The 16,827-nt window shown below is 38.4% G+C and overlaps 1 protein-coding gene across 3 annotated transcripts in view; it reads right to left on the reverse strand.

Annotated features, from left to right (window-relative positions):
* Nucleotides 1-971: 971 nt before the first annotated feature.
* Nucleotides 972-16,827, reverse strand: part of LOC146544970 (uncharacterized) — a 67,563-nt gene continuing 51,707 nt past the window's right edge. For all 3 annotated transcript variants that reach the window (XR_014881333.1, XR_014881332.1, XR_014881334.1), the window contains 2 exons: nucleotides 7,094-7,296; nucleotides 972-6,373 (listed from right to left, as the gene is read on the reverse strand). The gene's annotated coding sequence lies outside the window, so the exon portion shown is untranslated. The remainder of the gene's footprint in view (nucleotides 6,374-7,093; nucleotides 7,297-16,827) is intronic.

The raw sequence follows: 16,827 nt of genomic DNA on the forward strand, positions 1-16,827 counted from the left end.
AGACAAATGGAAGGTTAGAGGGGTGGCCAAAGCTGCAGTAGGGTGGTCTGACTGCCAGGAAGAGAGAGAGAGAGAGGGACGGAGGAACTCAAGGTACAAAGGGGCTGATAGGCACAACATGTCGAAAAGGAAAAAGGCCAAGGGGGTAAACAAAAACATATATACTGCAGAGGCAAGTTATAATACATAATAATACACGGTATGATGCTGAGGCTGTTGGCATGCAATGCTCAGTCCTTGGCATCTGACACTTCTGTGTCTCCCAGTAGCTGCTTTTCTTCAGGAATGTGACAATGTCAAAGTTATTCCCCAGGTAGACCCTACTCATATATGTAAGATATGTATAAATAGCGAACAAGATGGCCATTTTGATTACATTCCACATTTCTGGAAATGTGTGAAAAATATTATTCCACAGAGGAAGAAAAGAGAAAAATCAAAAGATGTTGCTCTTTCATAAAACAGACAGTACAAATGAGATACTTCTCATGATTTTATCTCAGTTTTATCTCAAATGTCATTTTGCCATACTGAGCTCAGTAACCCTATGAAGTTTAACCCTGTCATTTGATGTAAAATAGAATGTGATCTAAGTTCAAGTGAAAAGTTAACATTTTCACTCAATGTCTCAAAATGCTTTGGCAGTACAAGCAGAGGTCAAAATCAATGCTGCCAATAAATACATGGAAACTTGTTCAAATATGTCATGCAAGAAGTTGAGATAGACCTCTGTATCACACAATGTCATGTGTTTTAGATCAAGAGAAAGAAGACTATTTCATCCCTTGTATCATGGTGTTACAATCATGAGCAGCAGTGTGGTTATACATCATGTTCAGTGATGAAAAACAGCCATCACCTGACTGTCTGACGTGGTACATCACAGAATTCACTTAAAAAGGGTTTGAAACCAAGTGGAATGTTATTTCTGTTACTAGAAGATATTTCAAAGACAGAATTACAAAAGGTACTTTGAGATCTCACTGACTTTAATAAAATTCAAATTCCAAAAAGAAAAAGGTGTAATATTGAGCATATTACAAAAAGTTAAGCAGAAGAAATATTTTCCTCTCACTGAATTATGTCACAATACAGTATTTCATTTTGTTCTTTCATCCAAGGAGCTCAAGGAATTCACAGTTGACTAAAAGAATCGCAGAGAGTAAAGAAAGTCATAAACATTGTCTGATTTGCCCAAAGACATCCACAAATCAATAGCAGTAATGAGCCAGTGTTCACATCATCTGGTAGCAGCTCTCTTGAGAAGAAGAATGCTTACTCCTATTAGCTGATTCTGCTCTGTACAGATGGGAGAAAAGATATTGTCTCTGTTTGAGTTACTGAACCAGCTTCTCAGCAGTTGAGATGCAAGCCCATAAGGAGGAAGAGAGACTTCCTTGATACTGATGGAGTTGGCTAGCCAGTTCACGTGCTATCAGTTCCTCTCTCTTTTTCATGATCATTAAAGACAGTGTGGTGGCATAGGACTACACTGTCCTGTATGCAAATTTATTCCATACACATCAAATCTTGACACTATCTGGATCGTGTGATAAATGCTCACTGCCCAGGTCATCATACATCACCTTCAGAGTGGTTGATTCCCTCAGGTACTGGATCTCTTTCTCCACGGTCATCTGGTTGACATAGAACATCTTCCTTGTAGGGATATCTTTTTTCATGGATAACAAGAGTCACCTCAAGAGTCTAAGGGGTTGTCCCTGTTTTTCTAATTGTTTTGTCAATACTAAATTCCCCAGAGAGGGATCCCAGATCTCTCACTTCCATGCCCTCTAATTCCAGGCTATTATCCCCATTATCCAAGCATCAGAGCAGCCAGGTGACAATGTGCTCACCTGGATGACTGCTGAATCTTTTTGCATATGTTTCAGTTCATGCAGAGATAAGGATTGGGTGAATACTATCACATTTACTGCCTCATTTACTGCTTCTTCCTCCCATCGGAGGAATGGCCTTTCTTCAGCACAGCCTGCATGTCCATTTTTCTTCCTTCCTCTTCTAAGTAGAAGTTCCTTGTCTTCCTAAACAAATTGTCTTCCAGTTCCCTTGTTTCTTCTTGAATATAGGAATGCCTGATGTCAACATGAGTTGGTTCAGCAGCAGGACCTGTTGCAGAGGTTGGGTCAGATCCAGGGGTGTTTTCTTCCTTTTGGAGGTGCTGAATATTGTTGAATAATATTAGATAGGTACAGGCCAGACTCCAGCACAGTGCAGTGGGCTGTAAACCACTGGCATTGCCAGAATCAGTGCATACCTTTTTTAAATAATCTATTTTTATTTTATTTTTTTTTAGAATTCTCTACTTGTTGAGAGTTGAATCCCAAAACCGTCAAAGATGACAACTCTGATAAATACCAGCCTATATTCTCCTACACACCTTGCCACCCATGACCCATCCTGCTTCAGTGAAGATCTTTGGGTAGCATTCTTATATAGCTGTTTAACAATAGATAAAAATTGAAGCACATGGCAGGAGGCATAGCAACAGGGCCACACTAGTTTGAATATCCCAAGAGTATTCAGAATTTTTGAAAACTATTTTAACCTACCTGGAGTAAACACTGTACTTTTTAATAATTTTCACTGTTAGGCTCCTGAAGTGTGAGAATGATGGCCTTAGTGAGTGAAAATAAAAGATTAAGTTCTTGGTCAGTCTAATATGAGCACACGCTACATACAAACTGGCAAAACCATAAACAAGCTTAGGTCAGACCCTAGAGATGACAAACAACAAGGAAAGGCTTCAGAAAATCAGTGTTAGGAGCAAATACATTAACCCTATGAAAAAAATAAATCAACGATGTGACTGGCAAATATTAAACTAACATAATTCTTACAAGAAATGTATTTTAACATACCCTGGTCAGATCTGCTGTTGTTTCAATCTTTCACGCCTCACACTCAGTGCGAAAAGGGGTGCTGTGGTTTACCTCAGCATGCAGCTCAGAACCACATAAATTTTTGCTCTCTTCTCCCTCCTAGTAGGATGGGGGGAAAGTATCATAACGGTAAAAATGTAAGAACTTGTGGGTTGAGATAAGAACAGTTTAATAAGAAAAAATAGGAAAGGAAAAGAAGACAAGAAGAGTATACAAAACAAATGATACACAGTGCAATTGCTCACCTGCTCACTGCCAACTGATGCCCAGTCAGTCCCCAGTCAGTGGCAACCCTATGGCCAACTCCCCTCGTTTTACTGTTCAATGACATTATAAGGTATGGGATCTCCCTTTGCTCAGTTTGAGTCAGCTGTACTGGCTCTGTTCCTCTCAGCTTCTTGTGCACTCCCAGCTCCCCTCAGCCATGCCCCTGATTTAGTCACACAAGATTACGCCTGGCTTTAAGCACAGGTAGGTTTCGGAATTAAACTTGAATCAGACAAGTGTCCAAAGCAGAGGACATACATGAACACATTTCTGAATCACGATCTAACTGATCTAACTTTGTTTGTGAGGGACCTTTGTGAAATTCACATTGCATCTAACTTCTTACCCATTCCGTCAGCAAACAGAAAGCTTCAGGCTCCAGCTTGCCTCACCCAAGCACAGCCCTTCCTTCCTCCAGGAAACTTATGAAGAGAAATTGTCTTTATTTCACAAGAGTGGCCACCTCCTCTGACAAACATAGTGAGGATGGTTTAAATTAGGACACTTAAATGCCTCTCCGCTGTAACTGAAGCCGTCTTTATTTTGTCTGCAGGAACAACCCAGGCACAAACACTTGGGCTATGTGGCAACTGGGAAGCAGAGAAGATATCTCCAAGAGACGGGAGCAGGACATCTGGTGGGGAGGAAAGAGGCTGATTCAGCACAAGGTATACATTAGACTTGTATAGCTGGTAGTTGAATATAAACTCAAACACATATTTAGATGTAAGGACACATTCACCTAGAACGTCTTTCAGCTCCATTGACCACACAGTGAGAAGAGTCTGAAAATGCAAAACATGAGAATGAGATTTGTGGGGAAAGTCATCACCATGCAGAACTTAATCTCCTTGAACTTCTCAAGCAGCAAAGTTTGCCTTGCTGTTGTGCACTTAGCTTGAGACTTTGTCTCCTGCCAACAGCTCCATAAATGAGAATTTTAAAGTAATAGTTGAGAAAGAAAACTAAAATGTTATTTGTGAATGTTTTTCCTCACCACAGAGACAATCCTATTTTAAATTCAGTTGTTGTAAATTTTAATAGGAACTAACAGGTATTGCATGAATAGCAGTTTTTTGTCAGAACCACAAGCAAAGATTTTAAACTTGGAATATAATAACAGTGTTAACCCCAGGAGAGCCAGGTGCAAGGTGCTCTACAGGTTTCATGCAATTAAAAAAAAAAAAAAAAGAGCAAAAGGAGTAAAAAAAGAGTTCTGGATTTCTAGCAAACTATGTAACTCTCCTATTTCAAACTTAAATCTAAGCCATCTCCTTTTGCTCTGTTTTTATCAAAATAATATTTCAACAGTGACATGTGCAGCACAGTTCATTTAAATTAGAGATCAGTTGGTAGTGAAGGTCACGAAGGTCAGTTACTTTCAGCCCTGTATACAATGCAATTTATTTCTTCTTAAAGTACAGTGTCTGATCAGAGTGATTTTCCAGATTGCTGTAGTCTCTCTCCCATGTGGCATTTTCTGGCAGCTGGTATTACAGATGAGCTCACTTCCCTTAGTAAGGGCACAAACTTTCCTCTATTACATCAAATAACCAATGAGCCTTAGCACCTTGATGAGAAGTTTGTAACAGAGTTACATTTACAAAAGTCCTTTGTCGTCATGCTCTATATTTTATTCTCAAACATCTGTCAAAAATCAGGGCTTTTTAAGCAACATCTGGAGTAAATTCAAGCAATTCTCAGCTGCTATGACCTTACATTACTACTCTATGATATTAATAAAACACACATTTTTTAACATTTCTCTGTATTGTTAAGTCTTTATGAGAACAATCTAATTCTATGAAGACAAAGCATGGCTTTGTATGTCATAGGAGAGATATTTTGAAACTTTTCCAGTTACATGGATCAGTTTACACCCTTTTCCATCAACAAACAATTGAAAAATATCATCAGCCAATTTGTCCCAGATTTGTGGGCCCTGGGGAACAAGTTTTCACGGGAAAAGAGAGAAAATGGAAGGAAGTAATATTACAGATTACACTGAACCAGGTCTGTTTCTACTCTGCCTCCAGATCTGCAAGTTGAGGAGAAAGTAAACAGTTAGCCTAATTGGTTCAGAAGTTTAGAAAAGAGAATTAATGTAAATCCTAACCATGAATGAATTTATGTCAGTATTTTCCCTAAGTTTACTAACAAAGAGAAGTTGCAGGAAATGGTTCATTTGTGTGATGTGGGTAGAAGGCACAGAAAAGTAAAAGTGCTTACCATATTTGTCAACCATCATTCAAGCAATGGAAACACTACAGCTACTCCCCCTATACTGACAGTGCTGGCAGTACATTGTATTATGCCTTGAGAAGGCAGTTATTATGCTCACTTGGAAAATGCCTCTCTACACTCCATAGCAAGGACATAAGAGCATACTCCAACATTCTCTATAAAGCACTGAGATCAAAATAGAAGACAAGGTAAATGCATCCACATATGAACGAAGATGAAGACAGCGATGGAAATATATGCACTGCTCTGCCTTGTGATCTGAGGAATTAAAGCTGTAGTCCATCAGGCCCTGATAGCGCTGTCAGGTCAGCACTATTTTACTGTCAAGCCAGATCATGTATATGCAACTTTTGTTCCTTGGAAATAGATTTTTTTTTTTTTTTCATTTATTTATCTTTGCTCTAAAAGGCAGAAATTCCAATGAAGACTGCAAAGTTTTGCTGAGTAAACCAAGAACCTCTAACCATGAAGGCAACAGTGTTGCACAAATACTCTTCCACAGTCATCCTGAATCTATTTTGCATTATTCCTTGAGGTGGACAAAACCCTACAGCTTGGAAGTAAAATCAGGGTCAGAGTAGCACAAAATCATTTTCATCTGAATCCAAGTTTCACAGTATGGAAATCTCAGCTGGTTTGAAAGCAGGCTGGAAGTATCATGAGAAGAGATTCTTTTCTAGCTTCTGAGCATGTTTGTTTCATCTCCCCAGGGGGAATGCGGGTTCCCTAACCCACATTCTGCATTTAGACTCACTGTTGGGAAATTAGAGAGGAAATTCTAAATCATAGCTTTCTACACACACTATTTGACAGCTGGGTCCTGGAAACTTACAGCATCCGTGCTCTTCTCCTGTCTGAAACCAACAGAACTTCTGTGAAGGATTTAATGGATTTCTCACTGGTGACTGATGAAGGTGTTAGTAATATCAGTTATGATAGGGAATTCTCCTAAGACAATATACCTTAAGAAACAATGGAAAAAAAATAAAAAAAAAAGCCTGTTATGAGCAGAAGAAAACACCTAGCTCATTTCAAGGATCATAGTGACATTGATACAGGTTCATGAACACCAGTGCAGACCAGTTACAGAGATAAAAGGCTTTAGATAATTACCACTATTTCCCTCAGCGATTTTGTATCTTTTCTCTACGCTTCTCACTAAATGCAATAAAACTCAGAAATATTTTAGTTTGGCAATTTCCTTTTAGAAGCTTTTTTTTTTTTTTTTAATTCTTTTAAAGGGATTTTAGACAACTCAAACCCTAAAATCCAGTCAATTTAGAAGTGGTCTAACATGTCATCTTAGTTTTCAGTATGTAAGGAGAGAAGAGTTCACTGGTAACCACAACATACTACTGCACTGTACTGTTATGTGCTGTGATCTTTTAAATCATTTTTAGACAGCATATTTGCTTACTCTTCTTCATAAGATGTATATACCAAGAGGCCCTGCCTCTCCTCTAGGATTTTGGAAGTCTTTGAACTACTTACAAAAAATCAGGATCATGACCAACTGCATCTGCTGGAGAATACTGAAGAATGTTTGTGTACATAGATACCATCAACAAATACTATTTCAAAATTGAGCCAAGATTAGCCACAGTTGGAAATGAAAGGTTGGAAAGGTAAAAATTGAAGGTAAGAATAACAGTGAAAATTTCAGGGTATAAGTTTTGCTTCACCTGAACTCACTTCTCTCCCTCGCACATGGTGGAACCTGGACACCTTTCACATTCTTCTGAAGGATCTGAGTCTTCTCTACAATGTAACCTGCAGAAGTTGAGTTTCCTGCAGACCAGCTCGCCCTGGAGTACATGCATCCTCAGTGAGATTTATGCTGGGTTTTTACCTGACAGCTGTTGCTGCGGGATTATCTGTACTTTTCCTAGTGGGAAAGAAAGATTTGTGGGTCTTATTTGTGGCAGAAATGTCATTTATTTGAGCACAGATGAAAAACTGAATGAAATTAAGCTGTGTTTACAGACATTATTATAACATGAAAATCAATCAGTGAAAACATACAGGAGTCAAACTTTTACTTAGAAAGGCCAGTTTGAAGTTAGTGAATAGATCAAAGCAGTTAAAACAAAAATAATGTTTACAAAGACTAATGACAGAGAATAAAATCTTTGCAAAAAAAAAAAAAGAAAACACCTGTCTGAACTTGAGAGTGGCAAGGGAATTATCCACAATGAAACATATTTCCTGAAACATATTTACATGAAAATTGCTTAGGGGTTGGGAACACACAAGGGAATTAGCTGAAAAATGGCTGGCTGGGTGAGGTTACATGATGTTTGTCTAGTCAACATTTTAGGGCTAATGCAAACTAATGGACGTAGAGAAAGGGAAAGGAGAACAGCACAGGTAAAAAAAGAGTAAAGAACATAGCACTGTATTGTTTATATGTCAGAGTAAATAATAATACCACACTTAGCAACAAGGTTTAAATGATTAGATGTGATCAAGGATAACTCACTGCAGCGACTTTCCAAAAGTAAATGCAGTTCCCATAAAGCTGTGGTTTTCCACAGGAAAATTATATGTAAGAATCTTTTTCTGGAATAAAGAGTATTTTTAGTTGTTGAATTGACTCAAGATGTTTAGTTTGAAGTCATCTAACTAAGTTGTTTGTCTTTCCGATGGCCAATTGCCTCTTTAGAGCTCTAGAACAAGTACCCTGCTCTCTTAGAGCTTGGCTGAGCGCTGTGGTTGTATAACATCTCCAGTGATGCAAAACAGCCATCACCTGACTGTATGATGGAGCATCATATGATTTACTTGAACAGAATTTGTAACAGGTGTAATCTAACCAGAATACTTGACTCTTAAATCTAGAATATTGACCACCACAAAGGGAACACAAGGTTTAGCTGCACAAGACATTCCTAGCTTCATACTGTACTATATGGGTCGGCTAGATTATTATAGGAATTATGATCTGAGCACGTGCTCAAAAGAAACACATCTAAAGTTTCTGAGATTGAAGCACTGGCTGTCATATCCAAAAGAAAAACAGAAGAGTCTCTGCACATTCGGAGCTAGGGTGAAACTTATCCTTAGCAAATTTTTCTAATAATCAACTTTACACAATAAAGCATCCTGGAAAAAGTACATACAAATGGCAAACTTATGGACCTGTATTTCTGATGAAAGCACTGATGATTTTTTAATGAACACTAGTAGCAACCTTTTTTTTTTTTTTTTTTTCTCCCCCAGGAAACTGCTGCACCATGTAAGAATCATAGAACAACTTAGATTGGAAAAGACCTTTAAGATCATCAGGTCCTACTGTCATCTAACACTAACAAGTCCACCACTAAACCATGTCTCTTAGTGCCATATCCACACACTTCTTAAATATAACCATTCCCCCAGGCAGCTCATTCCAATGCTTGACCACTCTCTATGTGAATAATTTCTTACTATCTAATCTATCCTTCCCTGGTTCAACTTGAAGCCGTTATCTCATTTCCTATCACTTGTCACCTGAAGAAAGAGACCACCTTGCTACAACCTCCTTTCAAGTAGTTGTAGAGAACTGTGGCCTCCCTTCAGCCTCCTCCAGATTAAACAGTCCCAGCTCCCTCAACCACTCCTCATAACTCTTGTTTACTAGTTCCTTTACCACCTTCACTGCTTTTATCTTAATGGATTCCAGCAACTCAATATCCTTTCTGTAGTGAGGGGCCCAAAACTGAACACAATATTCTCAGTGCCGTCTTACCAGTGCCAAGTAGAGAGGAACGATTTCTTCCCTAGTCCTACTGGTCACATCATTTCTAATATAAGCCAGGATGCTGTTGGCCTTCTTTCCCACCTGGGCACAGTGCTGGCTCATATTCAGCTGACTGTTGGCTGGCAGCCCAGGGCCTTTTCTGTCAGGCAAGTTTCCAGCAACCATTCCCCAAACGTACACCATTGCATGAGTCTGTTTTGACCCAAGTCCATATTCTGGGCAATATTGAGCTGTGAAGTGCTGTTATATGTGTGCTGGTTTCCCAGAGTGCCATAAGCCTGCAAGCACTGGAACAATTTCAAACAGTGTCATAATAGGGGAAATAACTGGTGTCTCTTCACTTAAAGTATATGATTTAGATGTCATGTCTAGTTTCTGATTTAAAAGCCCAATTATGTGATCTTTACTCATACCACGAGATTTTCCTTTGCATACTGTACCTTGTATATAACTAGTCTAGTTTTTATTAAATGAACGTGCTCTTTATTAAATTCTTTACTATACTATACCTTTACTCTTATTTGAAGTACATGTTTGGCAAAACACAACTTGAATAACATCAAGTCTTTTTCATTCACTGGTGACCAAACTTACGACATTTATTGCACCAAACATTCTGAAAATAGCAACCTCTCCCCTTATTTTTTGCCAATTCCAAATGCAATTGTAGCCTGCTTAGAAATCCAGTGACTGGATGAAGGAGATCATCTCAGTGGAAATCCTGATTTTCTGGCAGCATATCCTCTCTGAAGAATAGATAGCAGTCTAGCAACTTAATTGAAAAGAATGAAACTTAGTAAAGTCCTACTTCAGAAAACAAGCATGTGCTTAAATTCCATTGATATAAACTTAAATGCTTCATACTGCCCTTGAAGGGATACTCTTCCTGAGTAAGAGTTTGATACTTTTAAAAAAAAATGTGTGTGCATGGGGTTAATAGGCTGCATGGAGTCAAGGCAGATGACTGTAGGCTGTAAGTTTAACACCCTTCCATCCTAATGGGGATCTTAGAAGCTGATCTCCTTCATCACTATTCATGAGTATTTGCCCCCATTATCATAATCCCATGTGTAGGCAGAGTGCACAGTTAAAGAAAAATAAACAAATGATATTGTCAACCATTGGCAAATGCCCAAAGCAGTGCCACCATCTGCCAACCCCTCCCACTGATAAAACAAATTCTTTTCCTCCTGGCACTTTGCCCAGACACAGGAATGTTAAATTAAATAAGTATTCCTGGCTATGCACACTGAAAGTCAGAAAATCTAGACCCTAATGGAAAAAAGAGGAAATGAGTCAACATCCCAGGGACTTTTCACTAAGAACCTTCTGTTACCAGCATCTAGAAATTCACACCTGGAGAGTTAGCCTACATGCATCCCAGGAAACTTTACTCGCTACTGCAGTTCATGTGTGAAGAGGAATCCCAAAATTGACCCCCAAAAATCATTAATACATCTTTCTGGTGTTGCTAGAGGAAATCAGTTAAACTTAGAGGCAGTTGGTAGTTCACATAAATTGAGACTTTGGGGATGAAGGCCCACCACAGCAGTTTGTGAAAGACAAGGTCATCCAGATCTCCTCTCACCTTTGGGGTAAATTCTGCCCACAGACAAAGCACAGAGACCAAGTCCATGTCAACCCGCAAGGACTACAGCCTTGTCAACACAAAAATAGGTCCTACAACTCCAACATGATGGTCCACACAGACAATGGCAGCAGACCTTGTCCAGTAGGTCTTACCTTCCCCACCTAGGTCAAGGCAAGCCCCATTAATGCTCTGTGCTACAATTGTCACTGCCATTGCAATGTGCTGCAGCATCAGCTTTCAGTCTTTTAGGAGAGGAAAGCTGTGAACAGGCTTGTGTGATGCTTTTTCCTAGAAGAATAAAAAAGGACAGGGATGATTCTGAGCATCATACAAAGGTATGAGCAGCCCCTGTTTCTCCGCCACATTCTTTTGATAGTCAAGCAACAAATATGAATGGATCCATAGAATCATTTTCCTATGCAGAATCTTGCACCCCAACTCTGATGATTTACACCGCTGCAAGTAAAATGGGAATCAGATCTCACATTTCTACTCTACATAAAACAGCATCCAAGCAGAAAACGTACTTGATAAACCGCTCAGTTATCAGCATAGCATTAATTCTGTACAAAAAGAGCTGCTTTTAACTGCTACCAGGAATGTGTGTCAAAGGGAAAGGAACCAAAAATAGCTCTGGATGAAAAAGGGGAAGGGAAGGGAAGGGAAGGGAAGGGAAGGGAAGGGAAGGGAAGGGAAGGGAAGGGAAGGGAAGGGAAGGGAAGGGAAGGGAAGGGAAGGGAAGGGAAGGGAAGGGAAGGGAAGGGAAGGGAAGGGAAGGGAAGGGAAGGGAAGGGAAGGGAAGGGAAGGGAAGGGAAGGGAAGGGAAGGGAAGGGAAGGGAAGGGAAGGGAAGGGAAGGGAAGGGAAGGGAAGGGAAGGGAAGGGAAGGGAAGGGAAGGGAAGGGAAGGGAAGGGAAGGGAAGGGAAGGGAAGGGAAGGAAGGAAAGGAAAGGAAAGGAAAGGAAAGGAAAGGAAAGGAAAGGAAAGGAAAGGAAAGGAAAGGAAAGGAAAGGAAAGGAAAGGAAAGGAAAGGAAAGGAAAGGAAAGGAAAGGAAAGGAAAGGAAAGGAAAGGAAAGGAAAGGAAAGGAAAGGAAAGGAAAGGAAAGGAAAGGAAAGGAAAGGAAAGGAAAAAGAAAAGCACTATAGCAGCTATTCTAACTGCACGTGTATGTCTGTTAACTTTAAGGATTTGCCAATAGTTAGGGTACATGTTTTAACTTGCTATAAAATGAATGTGCCTATGGGCCAGATTCATATCTTAGTTATAACTATGTAAAGAAGAAACTTCTTTGATGTTGCTAGACTTATTTTGGGATTTATAGTACTCTGAGATCAGAATCAGATCAGTGTTTTAAATAGAGATGAGCAGAACAATGAGGGAAGCAAAAGATTCAGATGACAGTGAATACAAGATCTCCAATACAAAGCTAAATTTTTCTATGCACAGTGTAATGTAGCAGGGAAACATTGCTGTCTAGATGTTTTGTATTACTGTGTAATGAAGTTAGTATTTAAATTATTGCATGCAAACACACTCTCATGTGCTATTTCTCTGGCTTGCATTTTCATGAGTTTCTTTGCCTTCTTTGCACTAGAAAGCAAGTAATAAAATACAAAAGTGAATTATATTTATCCAAATATATACATACTTAATATGTTTGGAAGCATAATGATTGCTTTTCCAATATCTTCCTTATTACAAACTGCCCAGAATAAAGAAGACAAAAAATAATTGTTTTTCACTTATAATGGGAAAAAAGAATCCAGAGCTTCCATATTCTAGGAAGAACACAAAGAGGTACATAATATCTGGTACACGTAAGGGAATGCCTTGAGACAGCATTTTGTAACTTTTTTGAACATCACAGTACCAACATTGCATATGCTTTCTCCTTTTTCCTATAAGAAAAAGTAATCAATGATTAACAGAAAAATGCTGATCATCAGTGAAGCATCCCCTATATTATGCTGACATTGTTATTATTCTGTGATCAATACAGAAGCTAAGACAATCATAAAAGCCAAAATCATAAATAATGATGGCCAAAATTGATTCTAAAGTTCTTTTTCTTTAATAATAATATATTTATGCATGCCTAAAACCACAAAAATGCGAACTGTTTAACAAAATGTATCTCTTAGATGGAAATTACCACTCCTGGTTGTTTCAGTTTTTCTGAAGCAGATAGCTGAGATGATGAATAAAAATGTTTCTAATTACTCAAATGGTACCTGAGTATATGCAGTCCCTCCAAAAATCAGTTTTACTCTGCCAAGGAAGCACAGTCCTAGAAAAGTATCTTTCTGTCCTGATAAATATGCCTGACTTCTGGACAAGTGACTTCATTCAGTCCCAAACTTGAAACCTGACATACAGAATTCAGGGCACCACAAATGCACTGATATCCCATACCTGGTGTATGCAAGGATCCTTTTCTGCATGTTACTTTATGATTTCCCAGAGCAATTTTGGGTGGTGTTCAACAACACGTATATAAAAAACATCCCAGAAAGAGTGCTGGGTTTTGTGCTCTAACAGCTGCTGTACCCTTATTTTCTGCCAGGAAACTGCTTTTGGTGGGGACAGTCACTAGTATGGAGCAACCCAAGCACAAAACGTGTATTGTTTTGAAAGTTCACATTTATGCTGTTCACATGTAACTGGCCATAGCACACACTGTTCATTAGGAAACATCTGGCTACGAGTTTTTACAGTTTCTAGCATTTCAAGTCATGATAATAGCTCTGAGAGAAGATAACTCTGAAATAGTCATATGCAGGCAGATTTTAATAATTAGATAAAGTCACACGGGAAACGCATGTCACTGATGAAATGTCAACATGCTGATGTACAGGAAGACAAAAAGGAATATCCACTCCTGCAATTGCAGCAGAGCACTCTTACGGGTTTGAAACCCAGAAAGGCATTCAAAAGTCTATTCAGTGGAGAGTTTCTGTCTCTATTTCACAAATTAAAAACAAGAAGTAATACATTCTCAGAAAGATAAATTATTAGCAGGAAATAGCTTTTTCCAAATATTGGCCTAAGCAACTTTTGATTCAGAAAGGTTATAGAAAGAATGGTAATTACTCAGTAAAATTATTTGCATCAGAGCATTTATATGTTGTATATGTATATGAGTCCATGAAAGCTCACATTCAAGTAATGATTTGGTTGCATCACAGTGGTAAAACACCAGTCCTCAAAAAGAGAGTCCACTTATGCAAGATTCTGGCACAAACAAACTGATTTTAGGGAGAAATATTTCTTTGGCTGTTGACATACGGATGCTAAACCCATAAAAGCAAATGGAAAAAGATTTTTTTTGTTTGTTTCAATGTGAGACACATGGCGGAGCAAAGCTTCTGTCATGTTGAAATGGACTACCTGTCAACACAGTCCCTGGATTCTAACCATACTCTATGTGTGAGACTTGTAATGCCATCACCTATCTCTAAGCCCATTACTCTATTAAGGGAAGCAGAGTCCAGGTCTAAAAACCACGAAGCATTACTTTTGGTGCTTGTGTTGCCTCTGGAGTCCTTGGCAGTCCAAGGTATACAACACTTCACAGGACTGAGCCTCCAATAAAAGCATCTCCAGCCTGATTACTAAAACTTATGCATCTAGTAGTGCTGTCATTAACGATTCTCCCACCTGGAAGAAGTAATCATTAAAGGGACGTGCAATATGTAATTGAAATAATATCTTTATAATTAAAAAAATGCTTACACACCAAGGAAACCCAGCGAAAGCTACATGTGTCATGCTAAGTTGTTTATAGACATAAAAAAGGACCTACATGTTAACTAAAAGTAAAGAAAGAAAAGATTTAATTTTTCATCACTTATATTGTATCTTATATCACAGAATCAGATTGAGTTTCAGCAATCCACGACCTTCATTATGCCTTTATAGTTCCTGAAGATTTTCAGTACTTTCCATAAGAAATGTTAATATGTAAACAATTTCACAAAGAGATTTTGATGATACAGTGTTGTTTCCACAAGCAGGAATAATTAAGCTGCTTGAGAGGGAGCAGTACAGCAGCACAGCACAGGCATAAATGGGACAGTAACCCTCTAAAGCCATCTGGTACAGTGATGTCTGACCACATACAGTGAGAATATATAATTTACTGTAATGACCTATTTCACCATACATTATAAGCGAACCGTGTCTGTAATAATAATCACTATGTTTTGAATGTCAAAACAGGGAGATGGACAACTGGGACAGTCAATAAAACAGGATGTTGATGTTCCGTAAATACATTTCTCTCACACTCTAGATATAATCTCGATCATTTAGAAGTGCTTTGAATCTCAGTTGGAAATAGTCAAAGTGCAAGGATCTTGGTAAAGTACTTCAGTATTGATACTCAAAATGGAGAGAACAAGAATTCTTCAACACTCCAAACAGCCAAACCAGCAAATCAATCACCACACCAAGGTTTTGCCTGAAACTGAACTCCCCAGAAGTTTAGCTAAATTAAAAAAAGAAATAACTGTTCTTACAGCTGAAGAGTTTTATCCGTGTACACCACTGATGAGAACATAGAGAAGTACATGTTGGCATCCACCCAGTATGCTTCACTTCTTTACAAAACTCAGAAAACTTTGACACTTGTAAGTCAGCAGCTAAATTCAGTTTAACAGTTCCAATACAATATCTCACCCCCCTCAAATACCTGTATATTTCTTCTACAGTATGTTAATTGTTAAGAGTTCAAAAGAAAATAATCTTTGGGGTATACAGCGAATTAGATGAAGACAAGATCATAAAAGGAAATTTATGACAAGATTTCAAAGCTAATGCAAAGTCTGATTTCCACTCGCAGCACTGCAACTCAAGGGAAATGCTTTTTCATTATTTTTAAATGGAATAGCTTGAACAGGTAATCATCTAAAATTTAGCAGGAGCTTAGCTGCTGTTGGTACAATACGCTTCCATAACACAGTTCTCAAGCATTAACTCAGACAAGAACACAAACCATTTCTGAAATAAAAATCCAAATATTTGCAATTTTTAGTATAAATATACAACAATACAATAGCCTGATTAACAAAAGAAGGTAAAAACAGTGAAATTTTATTCTACTCTTATACATTTTCCCAACTTTATTTAATATACATATATTTCATGTCTCTACTATCTGCTGCAATAATGCTCCAAGACAAAAACAAGCTCCTCTTTTTCTTTTGCTATGATTTAATGCTTAAACATATGTGTTGTTAATCCTTAAGGATTTATAGAACAGGCTGTCATTTTAATCCCCTGAGATACAAGTTGCCTAGCATCTGCAGGAACTTCATCCATTTCCTTCTAGGTGAGAACAAGAAAATATGGTGGCTGTCACGTGGGACTGAAATCACTGCTTAATTCTATTACAGAAAAGTTCAGGCATGGATGAACCAACCATCTTTTACTATATTTTCGCCTAAATACCAACAAGGATGGTGCCAGTCTCACTGAGTTTGTCAGTAGTCAAACCCTGAACACAGGCTTCTTTTTAAAGCTCTTTCAACAACAGTAGGGATCAAGCAGTATTCAGAGTTGTGCTCCCTTGCACTGAGCAGCACCAACTTTCACCAGAAGATAAACACAGGATGCAGAAACAGAAGCCCAGTGTCTCGATGCCTCTACTTAGACAGGGGCACACATCATCCATTGTATCTGTTGTGACTTCTCTGAAACATTCTCGCACAATTCCTACTAAAAAACTACTACTTATCAGTGTCACCACTCAGATTACATTGCTTTTGATGTTTCTCATCTTTGCACTAATCTTTTTTTGCTAGTAAAATTAAATGGATTGGGATTTTGCTACATTTTATCTGCTCATGGCACAGACAGCCGGGTACTGTACTCAGCCCTGTCATTTCACTTTGAGCAACTCACATAATCTCTCTTCTGGTTCTTGCAGACATCAAATGATGACAGTAACATTTACCTGTCTGACAGAAGGTTGTGAAATTCTTTTCATTAATGTTTGTAAGAAGGCTTTAGAATTTCATACGGAAATTCTACAGACCAATTTTCCAGGTCAATATTATTATAGCATCAGAGTCATTCGCCTTTGCAG

The sequence above is a fragment of the Meleagris gallopavo genome, chromosome 2 (genome assembly GCF_905368555.1).
Source record: "Meleagris gallopavo chromosome 2, MGAL_WU_HG_1.1, whole genome shotgun sequence".
NCBI lineage: Eukaryota > Metazoa > Chordata > Aves > Galliformes > Phasianidae > Meleagris > Meleagris gallopavo.